Consider the following 12904-nt stretch of genomic DNA (forward strand, 5'->3'; position numbering starts at 1 on the left):
ATCATCAACATGTAGTATATTTTACAATGTCTCTGAATACTGCGATTATTTGATGAAATGGAATACAAATGTTTTACATTAGAAGAAGTAATGTATTTCTTATTTCTTTAAAAAGCAAAAACTGTAACAACAAATAAAAGAAGAAAGGGAGAAAGCTATTACATTTAATATTGGAACACATGTATTGATCCATTATGAAACAACTAAGACATACTTCTAAAAATTACATAGAAAGCAAAAAGCTAATGCACTGCAGTCAGGATTCTGAAATTGTCTAACAATGAATGATAATTTTACAAACCTATACAAAGGATCTTATTCAAAGAATGTTGTCTTTAGTACAGCTCCACCTTCCTCTAAAACCACAAAATAATACTTGGTTAGCTACCGTGCACAATTCTTTTTGACAATACAATGACAGATGCTTGGCTGCTTTGTTTGGCTCTCACCGTCTTCTGTTCTCTCTCTCTCTCTCTAACATGCTTCACAAGGAATGGTTTTGCTTAGATGAATATTCTGCCATTAAATCTTCTTCAGATTATTCTTGTCTGCTGTGGTGATTTTGTTCAGGAACACTCAATACATCTCAGAAGAAATGGTGCTTCAGCCAGAAATGAAATTGACCCTGAGACTATTTTAAAAAAGCTGCCCTTTTATACAGATTATGAAAAGATGTGTGTATGTTATGTTTTTTGTATTTCTGGTGGCAGAAAAGATACTAAAGCCGTATGCTGTTACCTGTTCTGTTTCCCTTCCTTCTGCTGCGTTTTGACCATTTGAGCCAACATGGGTTTGAAAAGGTCATACCAATCCCTCCGCCCCATCTCAGCCCACCTTAATTAATATTGATAAGCTCGCTACCAGCGTAGTTCAACAAATGGCAACTTTTTTGTTCCCAGAGCAGGATAGGTAGAGCTGGGGGAGAGCACCCAGGAGGGACGTCTATCCACACAGTAAACAATCAGGAAAGAGAGGAGTACTTTCTCTTCCCTTTCCTCCTTCTCCTGAGCCCATCTCATGACAAAACATACATACAGATATCTGGACATCTTTAGTGTGATCAAGTCACTTCTGATTTATAGCAACCCTAGTAGAGATTCCAAAGTATGTAAGATGTTTAAGAAGTGGGATTTGAACCCAGGTCTCCTGATTTTTAACCTGATAGTGCATTCAGAATAATACACTGGCTCTCTTCCTTAATATGTTGTTGTTGTTGTTTAGTCGTTAAGTCGTGTCCGACTCTTTGTGACCCCATGGACCAGAGCACACCAGGCCCTCCTGTCTTCCACTGCCTCCCGGAGTTTGAACAAATTCATGTTGGTCGCTTCGATGACACTGTCCAACCATCTCGTCCTCTGTCGTCCCCTTCTCTTGCCTTCACACTTTCCCAACATTAGGGTCTTTTCCAGGGAGTCTTCTGCTTCCTGCTCCAGGTGGATCACATTTAGTATTTATTTATTTATTTATTTATTTATTGATTGATTGATTGATTGATTGATTGATTGATTTGATTTGATTTGATTTGATTTGATTTGATTTGATTTGATTTGATTTATACCCCGCCCATCTGGTCTAAAAGACCACTCTCCACTATGATGTGTCTGTGTTGGGTGTCCCTGCATGGCATCGTTTCGTTTAGTCGTGTCCGACTCTTCGTGACCCCATGGACCAGAGCACGCCAGGACCTCCTATCTTCCACTGCCTCCCGGAGTTGTGTCAAATTCATGTTGGTTGCTTCGCAGACACTGTCCAGCCATGTCATCCTCTGTCGTCCCCTTCTCCTCTTCCCCTCACACTTTCCTAACATCAAGGTCTTTTCCAAGGAGTCTTCTCTTCTCATGAGATGGCCAAAGTAGTGGAGCCTCAGCTTCAGGATCTGTCCTTCCAGTGAACACTCAGGGTTGATTTCCTTTAGAACTGATAGGTTTGTTCTCCTTGCAGTCCAGGGGACTCTCAAGAGCCTCCTCCAGCACCACAATTCAAAGGCATCAATTCTTCGGCGGTCTGCTTTTTTATGGTCCAGCTCTCACTTCCATACATCACGACAGGAAAAACCATAGCTTTGACTATGGGGACTTTTGTTGGCTAGGTGATGTCTTTGCTTTTTAAGATGCTGTCAAGGTTTCTCATTGCTTTCCTCCCAAGAAGCAGGCGTCTTTTAATTTTGTGGCTGCTGTCTCCATCTGCAGTGATCATGGAGCCCAAGAAAATAAAATCTGTCACTGCCTCCATATCTTCCCCTTCTATTTGCCCTGCATGGCATAGGCCATGGCTAATCTCAATTATTCAAGCCCCTTTGCCATGACAAGGCAGCAATCTGTGAAGGGGCTTCCTTAATATAGCTGTTCCTCTTTTATTTTTGGCTATTAGGATTCGCTATACTTTAATTTGTCTTGCATTTTGAAATCAATCACACAAAATGTACTTATTACATTTTGTGTCGCTCTGTTTCAATAAGCAACACACAGAGGAAGTTTATTTTTTCCAGGAAGACCAGATGGAGAGATAGCAACATACCCAAGGCTGTACAAGAAGTTCTTATGACCTAAGCAGAGATTTGAATCTGAGTTTCCCAAACTTCAGAACCAAAACGTCTGTCATCACACCATGTTAGCTTTCTTCTGGTGTGGACAAGGCCCACTTTAGGCCTGTCCATAATCTTCTCAGTGTGGGCCTTAGTGGACAAAGTAGCCATTGCTTCAACCTCAGACTGACACCACCTGTTTTGTTATAATGGACTGTCCCATATTTGAATGAAAGCAAGTAGGTCAGTGTCCCTTATTTTCCTTTCCCACCCATCCACATTCCGGGACAAGACCTTTAGGTGACAGCTATTATGGATCTCCAATTGTATTTCTGAAAGGGGATCTCATATGAAATGTGCGTTATGTCATTAAGATCACCTCTTGTGTCTCGAAAAGCAGAAACATTATGAGTGAGCTGGATCACAATTACATTGGACTCTAAGGAATTTTTAAAGACAATCCCTGAAACCTGACCCAGGTCTTTGGCTTACAAATACTGGTAGTGTGTGTGTGTTTCTCACCAAGGCTTTGGTCATGGGCTAACTTTCTTCTCTTGTGTGGATAATCTGTTTCATCCTATACAAAAGACAGAAGGGCACTGCTGGCACTCTGATAGGAAATATAACACTTTACCAAGTCAGGGAATGCCCTAACCCTAACTTTATGCCAGTCAGTACAAGCAGAATTTGCATCACAAGACCAAGCAGTCGTAAGATCGAATCCACGTGACGGAGTGAGCGCCCGTCGCTTGTCCCAGCTCCCACCAACCTAGCGGTTCAAAAGCATGCAAATGCAAGTAGATAAATAGGGGCCACCTTGGTGGGAAGGTAACAGCGTTCTGTGTCTAAGTCGCACTGGCCATGTGACTACGGAAAATTGGCTTCGGACAAAACGCTGGCTCTATGGCTTGGAAACGGGGGTGAGCACCACCCCCTAGAGTTGAACACGACTGGACAAAAATTGTCAAGGGGAACCTTTAAAAAATGTATATACAGTATCACCTTGCACAATGACAGGTATAATTGTAACCCTTGTGACTTCCATCATCTGAATGCCTTTCTTCTCCCACAGCACAGTATTCCCAGCCAAATACTGTGCTGGCTATAGAATTCTAAATAGTTGGAATTTCTAGAAGTGCAATTGGTGCTTCACTTCAGTGATTATTATAGCTGAAGCCCATAAAACCAGGAGCCCAAGTAGAAATAGATATTATTTGCATGTTACATGTAACAATAGCTCAATCAATGCTTTTCAAATACTTTAAGTAGAGGAAGAAGTGGGAAAGCCATGGAGGGCTAACCTCCAGGTAACCTCCAGTGATGCCCTCTTCTGTGGAATTCAGAACAAGTGTCTCAAAGGTAATTAGGCAATTGAAAATCAACATGGTTCAAAGTGGTGGTAGGATTTAGAGCAGATAAGGGTTGGGTAGGGAAGGGATTAAACACAATGCCATCTCTCAGCCCTCAGAACTGCTTTCCCTAGGAAAATCAGCCACAAGACTTTTGTGATAGGCATTTGCATGTCGTGTATAGTTAGGGCTTGAGAATGAAATACTAGGTCTGGAAATATAAACACAGTGAAGAATTCTTGCATTTGACATTTGTTTCGAAATCACTCGCACACACTGCTTCTCCCTTCTTCTAAACTGTGGGAAGGCAAAGGGCAGTTCTTGTCGGATTGCAGCTTTTATCAGTTCTAGCCATCACAGGCAAGGATAGGGAATGGTGAGAGTCGGATGCCCAAGAAGAACTGGGAAGCCACAGTTTGCATAGCTTGGTTCTCAAGTATTGCCCTGTAACTACGACACTAGGAACGCCTGTCTTAAGACATGAAAGCTATATACTGAGTTCCTGCGCAAAGTGCAGTATATGATTCCTATAATGATAAATGTATCTGAACAGAGAAGGCTGCAACCAGTTGTGTCTGAGACAGCTCCTGGAGACCACAATCAACCACTTAATAACCTTCACTTCTAATGTACAACTTACTAGTTGTTCTTCCTTTCCCTTCTTATACTACACATAAAATTCCATACACTGTGGTGCCTGACCGGCTGGACTGGAAATATGTGAAGGAGACCTGTTATCATTATGATCATAATTTTGACATGGACTTCCTATTTGCTACCATGGATCTGATTTGAGTTTGCATAGGCTTTGTGCCAGGACCTTGCTCATTTCTGGAGATTGTAACAAAACATGACAAAAGCAGGTGTTACTTAAGAACATATATCCAAAATACAGTGTGTCCCAAACTACACAAACAGCTATATTTTGCTTCTATTACTCAGATTATGGAAGATGGGCATCTAAGTGAAATGATCGTGTCTTGTTAGTATGCCTTCATTAATTAGTGGGTGCTTCCTTCACTGGACTTTCACACATTCTGTCTTTTGGTCATCTGTTAAAGCAGGGATGTGGCCTTCCAGACACGGCTGGACTTCAGTTCCCACCACCCAAAAGCAGCACAAACCGTGACTGGAACAGGAGAGGTGGGTCCAACAACATAGGAATGGCCCTGTGTTTCCTCTCCCTGTTATACTACTGTATATAGATCCGTTCCCTTCATTTAGAAACTTCTGATAGAAAGGCCAGAGCAAGACCACAATCCTTTGGTTTCACATCCTTTTCAAATATGCTTAGAAGGCTGAGGTGGAGTTTATTCACAACAGGCGCTGGCAACCGGATAGTTTTAAGTGGTTTCAACACGGGAACAGAGTGACTCAAGCATAAACCTCCTCCTTTGTGGGGTCAAAGTAACAGGGTGTGTGTGCCAGGGGTACCCTTGGTGGCACCTCTGGGCTTCTAGTTTTTAATAAAGCTGGCAGTTGGGGTGCCCTAGAAACCCAAGGACCAGCCTCCCAACTCTTTATGTTTTTGGCCCCTTATAGGTGTCACAAAAGTGATCAAGCTAATGTAATATTATGAGTTTCTACTCAGAGGTAAATGCTGCTAAGTTTAATGGGATTTAGTTGTGGGTTAGCATGTGTAGGGTTGCTGCTTATTGTTACCATAGCTTTGTAAATTATGATGGTCTTTTTACTAGTTATACAGGATTTTTCTGCACAGAAGCTCTGAAAGATCTTTTGAACAAAGGCATGTTATTAATTTATCCCCTTGAGAGATATGACAGTTACATTCAGCCAACCTAGGCTTTGGTCCTGGTTTCTAGGAAACAAATGATGTATAATTGACATGTACAAATTACAAATCTACCTCCCCACCGTGTTCCAAAGTGTAAATTACAAATCTATGTCCCCACCCAGATACCAGGTGTGACTTACATTATTGGTTCTCTCATCTGTAGCTACCACTGTGGCTGTTAGTTAAATCAATCTTGGATGCTAAAATTTTCACAGTCACAGTTATACAGGGACATAGCCAGGAATATCAGCTTTTATAATCACATGCTTAGGCCTTACACAGTTATCATTTGTCATGTGACTGTGCTGATAATCATGTGAAAATGTATTTCATGAACCAAAGAGGGGAAAAAAATAGATTAGCTTGCAGAAACAAGGCGCAGACGTGCGGTGAGTTTGAGAACAAGTTGGTCAACAGGCAATTAAGGAGAGATCTCAGATCAGGATATATTACAGTTCAGAGTCTAGAGTTATTTTGGTCTGATGAATTCAGTAACAGAATAAAGAACACGAATCATTTTCTTCTACAGTATGGCACTGTGCAATTTTGTGTGCGACTTTCCTTTAAAAATAAATCAGCCCACAATATGCTTGCCAGATTTCTCTCTTAATTGTTAAATGATAATGAAAATATGGCTGGTAAGTGTAAGTCCATTTATAAATAGCATAAACGGGTGTAAAACAGGGATACAGTTATGTTGATTAGTCTGCTGGTGTTTCTGTAAGAAAAAAAACTGGAGACAAAAGTCCTCCAAAACAAGCAATGAGATTTTAACAACAGACATTCTGGCAGACCAGAACAATTGTAGCCAAGTCAATAAGCTGATACAAGTGATTTTCCAATCACGTTAGTGCTGCCTTGGAATAACACACCCACTAGGCAGAAAAAGCAATTTTGTACTCAAAATGGTTTTAGTATATTTTGCATTTCTATGGATTGAAACTCGAAGAACTTTAGATTTCACAGGAAATGAATATATAAAGAAAATAAAAATATTTCCCTTTAAAAGTCTGTATTACTTAATTCATATGAATAAAAGGTCTCAGTATTAGGTAATTAACAACTGTGTTCTAGTCATGTCCAGCTTTACTTTACTGTTAGCTAGGTTTCTGTGTGAAGGAGATTAGGAAAACAGAGGAAGTTCATCTTCCAAGAAAGGATCTTTTTATTTCATGTCTCTTTGTTCTGTTTTGTTGCCAGCAAAAATATCTCATCTTGGGAACAGAAACAGGTTCCCAGGCAAAAAGACAATGAACCACGGGTGTGTAGAAGAGGTAGCATATGGGTCACGTTGCTCCATATTGTTGACCCTTGTCCTCTGGTTCCTGTTCTTGCCACAACCAATGTGGATTTGCTTGAGTTAAAACTGTAGAGCCTTTGTCTTGAGGCGGAAGCCGTAGCACAGATGATGGCTTGTCTTTGGCAGTCGTCCTTTTAAGTCAAATCACAATCCACCCCAACCTCAGCTCATCCAGCTTGGTGTATCTGAAGCACTCCAGATTCATGCTCTATAATAAACAAAGGAGAGATATAGGTAGTATCAATGTTTTTTTCTTTTTTTAACTTTACAGACCTAGTGGCTAAGGAGGAGTCCATTCACAATTTAAAGGAGAAGGCATTGTAAAAATGTGGAACAATGTGAGTCCAAGATTTTTTTTTTTTTTTTTTTTTTTGCTAAAGAAGAAAAGGCACTGTGGAATCTAATCCACAAAGATTTTGAAAAAATAGCATCCGTTCATAAATCTTAGCTTTATGAATCATGTAGGTTATGTGTTTCAGCTACTCGGTCTCTTCATAAGCATTTTTACTATGCCCTTTCCCCTGCACCCCAAAAGGCTCTCAGATGCCTTACAGAAACTCAAGTAAGAATAACAAAAAGCAGTTTCCAAGTTATTTTACCACATGGTTCTTTAGAGCCCCAACTCCTCTGTACTTTATTCAGATGGTAAATTCAGACCACTTTATATTACAAATCTAACATGTTCATTCATCTCTTTAATGCATAGTGGCTGCAGTAAATAATGTTTTTAAATTGCGTTTACCTTACAAACATTAACAGATGAAAACTTCCATGTGTCCACACAGTGTACGTGTTTTGCTGTATGTCATATGGAACAATAAGAACTCTGGACAGACCAGAAAATCTCTGGTACTACTGATTTTAATTAAACCTTGAAGGAATCTTGCAAGTAACTTCTAGCTGTTAAAATATTTGCATGCCCTAAGACACCAACTCTACAGTTTTGTCATTTTATTTTTATTTATTTATTTATTTATTTATTTATTTATTTATTTATTTATTTATTTATTTATTTATTTATTTATTGTATTTATACCCCACCTATCTAGTCATTTCAACCACTCTTGCTCCCCCCCCCCCTAATATTTTAAATTGGAAACTGCACAGAACACTTTTCCAGATGGTAAATATATAAATGCAGGCAATTAAATAAAAAAATCTACTGCTTCTTTAGAAATGTTTTATTTAGAAATTAAACACCCTCTGGGATTGCCAATAGCTCAGTCTATAAACAAACAAAAAGAAGATGAATCAGAATGTACTGTTGAATACTGAGTAGAAAGAATAGTTGCACAAAACTAATGATGTTTTTTAAAAAATGCATGAATTCCTAACATGCTGAAACTGTTTCTTGTTCATAAATTCCATGGATATTTACCAAAGAGGGAGGGGAAAAAAACCTTTAGGTTAAAACAAAAAGTGATGGTGAACCCTATACCATCAAACCAAGGAAATTCAACCTACAGATAAATCCCTCCAACTCTTCAATCAATACATGGGCACTTTGTTATAGCCTTCTTGTGTTGCAGCCTTCACTGCAAGAAAACATCACAGTATAAGTAGCTATTTATTTATTTATTTATTTATTTATTTATTTATTTATTTATTTATTTATTTATTTATTTATTTATTTATTTATTTATTTATTTATACCCTGCCCATCTGGCCTACAAGGCCACTCTAGGCGGCTTTGTATTGTATTTTCTATACAATGCAGTATTAGTGGTGTGAACAAGCTGAAATGGAACATAGGAACTGATATCCTTACAAACAGGTAACAGATTTTAAGCTCAGTTGTATCCACAATTGCATAATCTTTAGTATTCCATTCCATGTCATCAATTAGCATTGGTAAAATTTAAATTAGTACTAGAAAGTTTCCTATCTCCTGTATCAGGTTCAGAAGCTCCCTAAGGTTCCCTTTTGCCCTGGGGAACTGTTTGGATGCAGGAGAGGGTGTTAAAAGACAAAACCAGCAGCTGTATCACTGACAGTAGTCTTGATCCATGCCATGGTGATCCAGCTGAGATTTTTGGCTATTAAATGCTCCCTGCCCCTCTCCCCATCTTAAGGCTCCCAAAAGCTTCCCTATGAAAACAGAAGGACTAGGGAGCCCAGGAAGCTGAAACATGTGAATAGGAAGTTTCAATGTTATTTAAATTAAATTTTACTTGTACCAGCTGATGACATTGATTAAGCATCCCTCAATCTCGAGAGACTATGGTAACGTGCTCTGTATGGAGGACTTGGAACAGCGTCTAGTGTGGCTGAGGAGGCCAATTCGAGAGTGACAATCCCTTCCACACTGAAGAGAAATACAATCTGTCCCCTATCCAGCTCCCTGATTTTGCTGGTTTCGTGACTGCCTCTTTGCCTTGACTTGCTGGACAAGTTTTCTTTTGAACAGTTGGTAGCATCAATTGGTATAAATTTACACCAATAGAATTTTGTCCATTGTGTTTAATGGACTTAGTCTTAGGTAAGCAGATATATTTTTCTTTATTATCAAAGACTAGATTTCACCTCTCTTTGTGTTTTCTTGCAGTGGAATTTAAAACACAAAAAATATACATTTATACACATGTAGCAAACAATAGCCTTGTAATATGAATTTCCTTGTTATAAGGGTTATAACATCAACCATAGTTTTCTTTGCTTTAAACGAAACATTTATATATCTTTGGAAATTCATTGTTGTTGTTGTTTAGTCATTAAGTCATGTCCGACGTGTCATGACCCCATGGGCACACCAAACCCTCCTGTCTTCCACTGCCTCCCAGAGTTTGATCAAATTCATGTTGGTAGCTTTGATGACACTGTCCAACCATCTCATCCTCTGTCATCCCCTTCTCCTCTTGCCTTCACACTTTCCCAACATCAAGGTCTTTTCCAGGGAGCCTTCTCTTCTCATGAGGTGGCCAAAGTATTGGAGCTTCAGCTTCAGGATCTGTCCTTCCAGTGAGCACTCAGGGTTGATTTCCTTTAAAATGGATAGGTTTGTTCTCTTTGCAGTCCAGGGGACTCTCAAGAGTCTCCTCCAGCACCACAATTCAAAAGCATCAATTCTTCAGCGGTCAGCCTTCTTTATGGTCCAGCTCTCACTTCCATACATTGCTTCTGGAAAATCCATAGCTTTGACTATGCAGACCTTTGTCGGCAAGGTGATGTCTCTGCTTTTTAAGATGTTGTCTAGGTTTGTCATTGTTTTCCTCCCAAGAAGCAGGCGTCTTTTAATTTCATGGCTGCTGCCACCATCTGCATTGATCATGGAGGCCAAGAAAGTAAAATCTGTCACTATCTCCATATCTTCCTCTTCTATTTGCCAGGAGATGATGGGACCAGTGGCCTTGATCTTATGGCCTTCATCCATAGTTCTTCACGCACTCTGTCCACCAAATCAAGTTCCTTAAATCTGTTCCTCTTTTCCACTGTGTATTCATAAGGGATTTGGTTTAGATTACACCTGACTAACCCAGTAGTTTTTCCTACTTTCTTCAGTTTAAGCTTGAATGTTGCTATAAGAAGCTGATGATCAGAGCCACAATCAGCTCCAGGTCTTCTTTTTTTTTTTTTTTTTTGCTGACTGTATAGAGCTTCTCCATCTTTGGCTACAGAGCAAAAGCAAAAGCAAAGCGTGCTGCTTATATACCGCCCCATAGCGCTTCAAGCACTCTCTGGGCGGTTTACAAGTTAATTATGCAGGCTACACACTGCCCCCCCCAGCGAGCTGGGTACTCATTTTACCGACCTCTGAAAGACAGAAGGCTGAGTCAACCTTGAGCTGGCTACCTGGGATTTGAACCCCAGGTCGTGTGCACAGTTTTGGCTGCAGTACAGCAGTTTAACGACTGAACATAATCAGTCTGATTTCAGTATTGTCCATCTGGTGATGTCCATGTGTAGGATCGCCTTTTGTGTTGTTGGAAAAGAGTGTTTGTGATGACCAGCTTGTTCTCTTGACAAAACTCTGTCAGCTTTTGCCCTGCTTCGTTCTGAACTCCAAGGCCAAACTTAACTGTTGTTCCTTTTGTCTCTTGACTCCGTACTTTAGCATTCCAGTCCCCTATAATGACAAGAACATCTTTCTTTGGTGTCAGTTCGAGAAGGTGTTGTAAATCTTCATAGATTTGGTCAATTTCAGCCTCTTCACCATCAGTGGTTGGTGCATAAACATGGATTACTGTGATGCTGAAAGGTCTGCCTTGGATTTGTATTGAAATCATTCTATCATTAGATAATGTATCCTAGTACAGCTTTTCCCACTCTTTTGTTGACTATGAGGGCTACTCCATTTCTTCTATGGGATTCTTGTCCACAATAGTAGATATGGTAATCATCTGAATTGAATTCACCTATTCCCATCTTTTTTAGTTCACTGACTCCCAGGATGTCAATGTTTATTCTTGCCATCCCGTTTGACCACATCCAGCTTCCCAAGGTTCATAGATCTTACATTCCAGGTTCCTATGCAGTATTTTTCTTTGCAGTATCGGACTTTCCTTTCACTGGAAATTCATACTAAGATCATATCTTTATTGGCAAACAAACACCCCTTCCTGAAACCTAGATGATCAGAGCTCTATTATTTTGCCTGGCCTTTGGTTTTCAAACAATTGTTTAACATTTGTTTTTTAAATGTTTTCATATATTTTATTGTACGTTGGTTTAGAGGCACTGATGTACAGAAAATCTGTTATTAAATAAATAGATGTCTCTGGAAACGTGAAATTTAGTATGTTAGCTGGTTTTAGTGTACTGTGTACTCTGACAGCAGAATTTTAGCAGTTCAGAAAATGATCCTTCTCAATTGTAGATGGAAATATCTGGCACAGAATGCAGGATCTTTTGCATGCATGGTATTTGTTGTGCTAGTGAGAAACAGCTCTTCTTCTCACTTTGGAAAGAGTATACACATTTGAATAATTTAAAAGTCCCCAGTTAAGGCATGTGTGGGCCAAGGAACATAGCCAACTCTTTTTGTATGGAAAAATGTTTTAGTATTTTATTTTAACCACCATGATAGCTGGCAGAAGTCTGATTTTATGACATTCCATTTACAGCTGCATATATGAAACTAAGGAAGACTATTTGATTTAATTACTATAGAATGCAAGGGTAGGAACAAGTACGTAGCTGAAGTTTCTTCTCCCTGTTTCAAATATGGCCCTCATGATCTTAAAAGGTTGAACACCTTCAGAAATTCAACAGGCGATTGATTCCACAGCGCCACAGAGAAAACTGCACTATTTGAATTTCTGTCTGTAGATCATACAATAACTCTGCTATGACAGGAACATATGAAAGGTTTATAAACTCTAGTATCACATATTTCAGTGTCAACTGCTTTCTTTTATACTCCTTCTTGACCTTTTAATGCCTTCTAGAATTTAGAAATGATTTAATTTGTTAAATATTAATTTGTAACTTTTTTTGGCTTAATGTCCCATAATGTCAATAATTAAATGTTTCACTATAATTCAACAGTTGCATTGTACTGTTACACCTTTAATCATCCCTCTGCCAAAGTGGTTACAGAGTGGGCATTTCCCCCTTAATTGTTAAAAATGTCATTGATATACTTCTCAAAAGTATGAGGTGGAATAATACAGAATTAAAAAAGTAAAAAAGCAATTAGGATTGAAAAGATAGGAGGTAGCTAAATTTCGTCAGTTGGGTTTAAACCCTTTTCAGCTGTGATTTAGACAAGATGATGAGCAACTAAATCAGTGGTTCACAACCTTTTTGCAGTTACGACCCTTTATAATAACCTGCAATAGTAACCTGCAATCCCCCTACTGTTCTTTACATAAAAAAGCATTTTTAATGGGGAAAAGTCATCCCTTTTCAGAATGTAGAAGCTTTTTTCTCATCCCAGAGGGCCTGCTTCTCATACACATAACACACTACCTTTAATATTCCGCTCCAAAAGGTCTAGA

The 12904-nt window shown here is 39.2% G+C and overlaps 1 protein-coding gene across 1 annotated transcript in view; it reads right to left on the reverse strand.

Moving 5' to 3' along the window:
* LOC110073493 (thymosin beta-12) overlaps window positions 1–12904 on the reverse strand; it is a 53556-nt gene that overhangs the window by 8936 nt on the left and 31716 nt on the right. The window contains 2 exon segments of the mRNA XM_078385708.1: window positions 302–356; window positions 739–7176. The gene's annotated coding sequence lies outside the window, so the exon portion shown is untranslated.

The sequence above is a fragment of the Pogona vitticeps genome, chromosome 2, assembly GCF_051106095.1.
Source record: "Pogona vitticeps strain Pit_001003342236 chromosome 2, PviZW2.1, whole genome shotgun sequence".
In the NCBI taxonomy this organism is placed as follows: domain Eukaryota; kingdom Metazoa; phylum Chordata; class Lepidosauria; order Squamata; family Agamidae; genus Pogona; species Pogona vitticeps.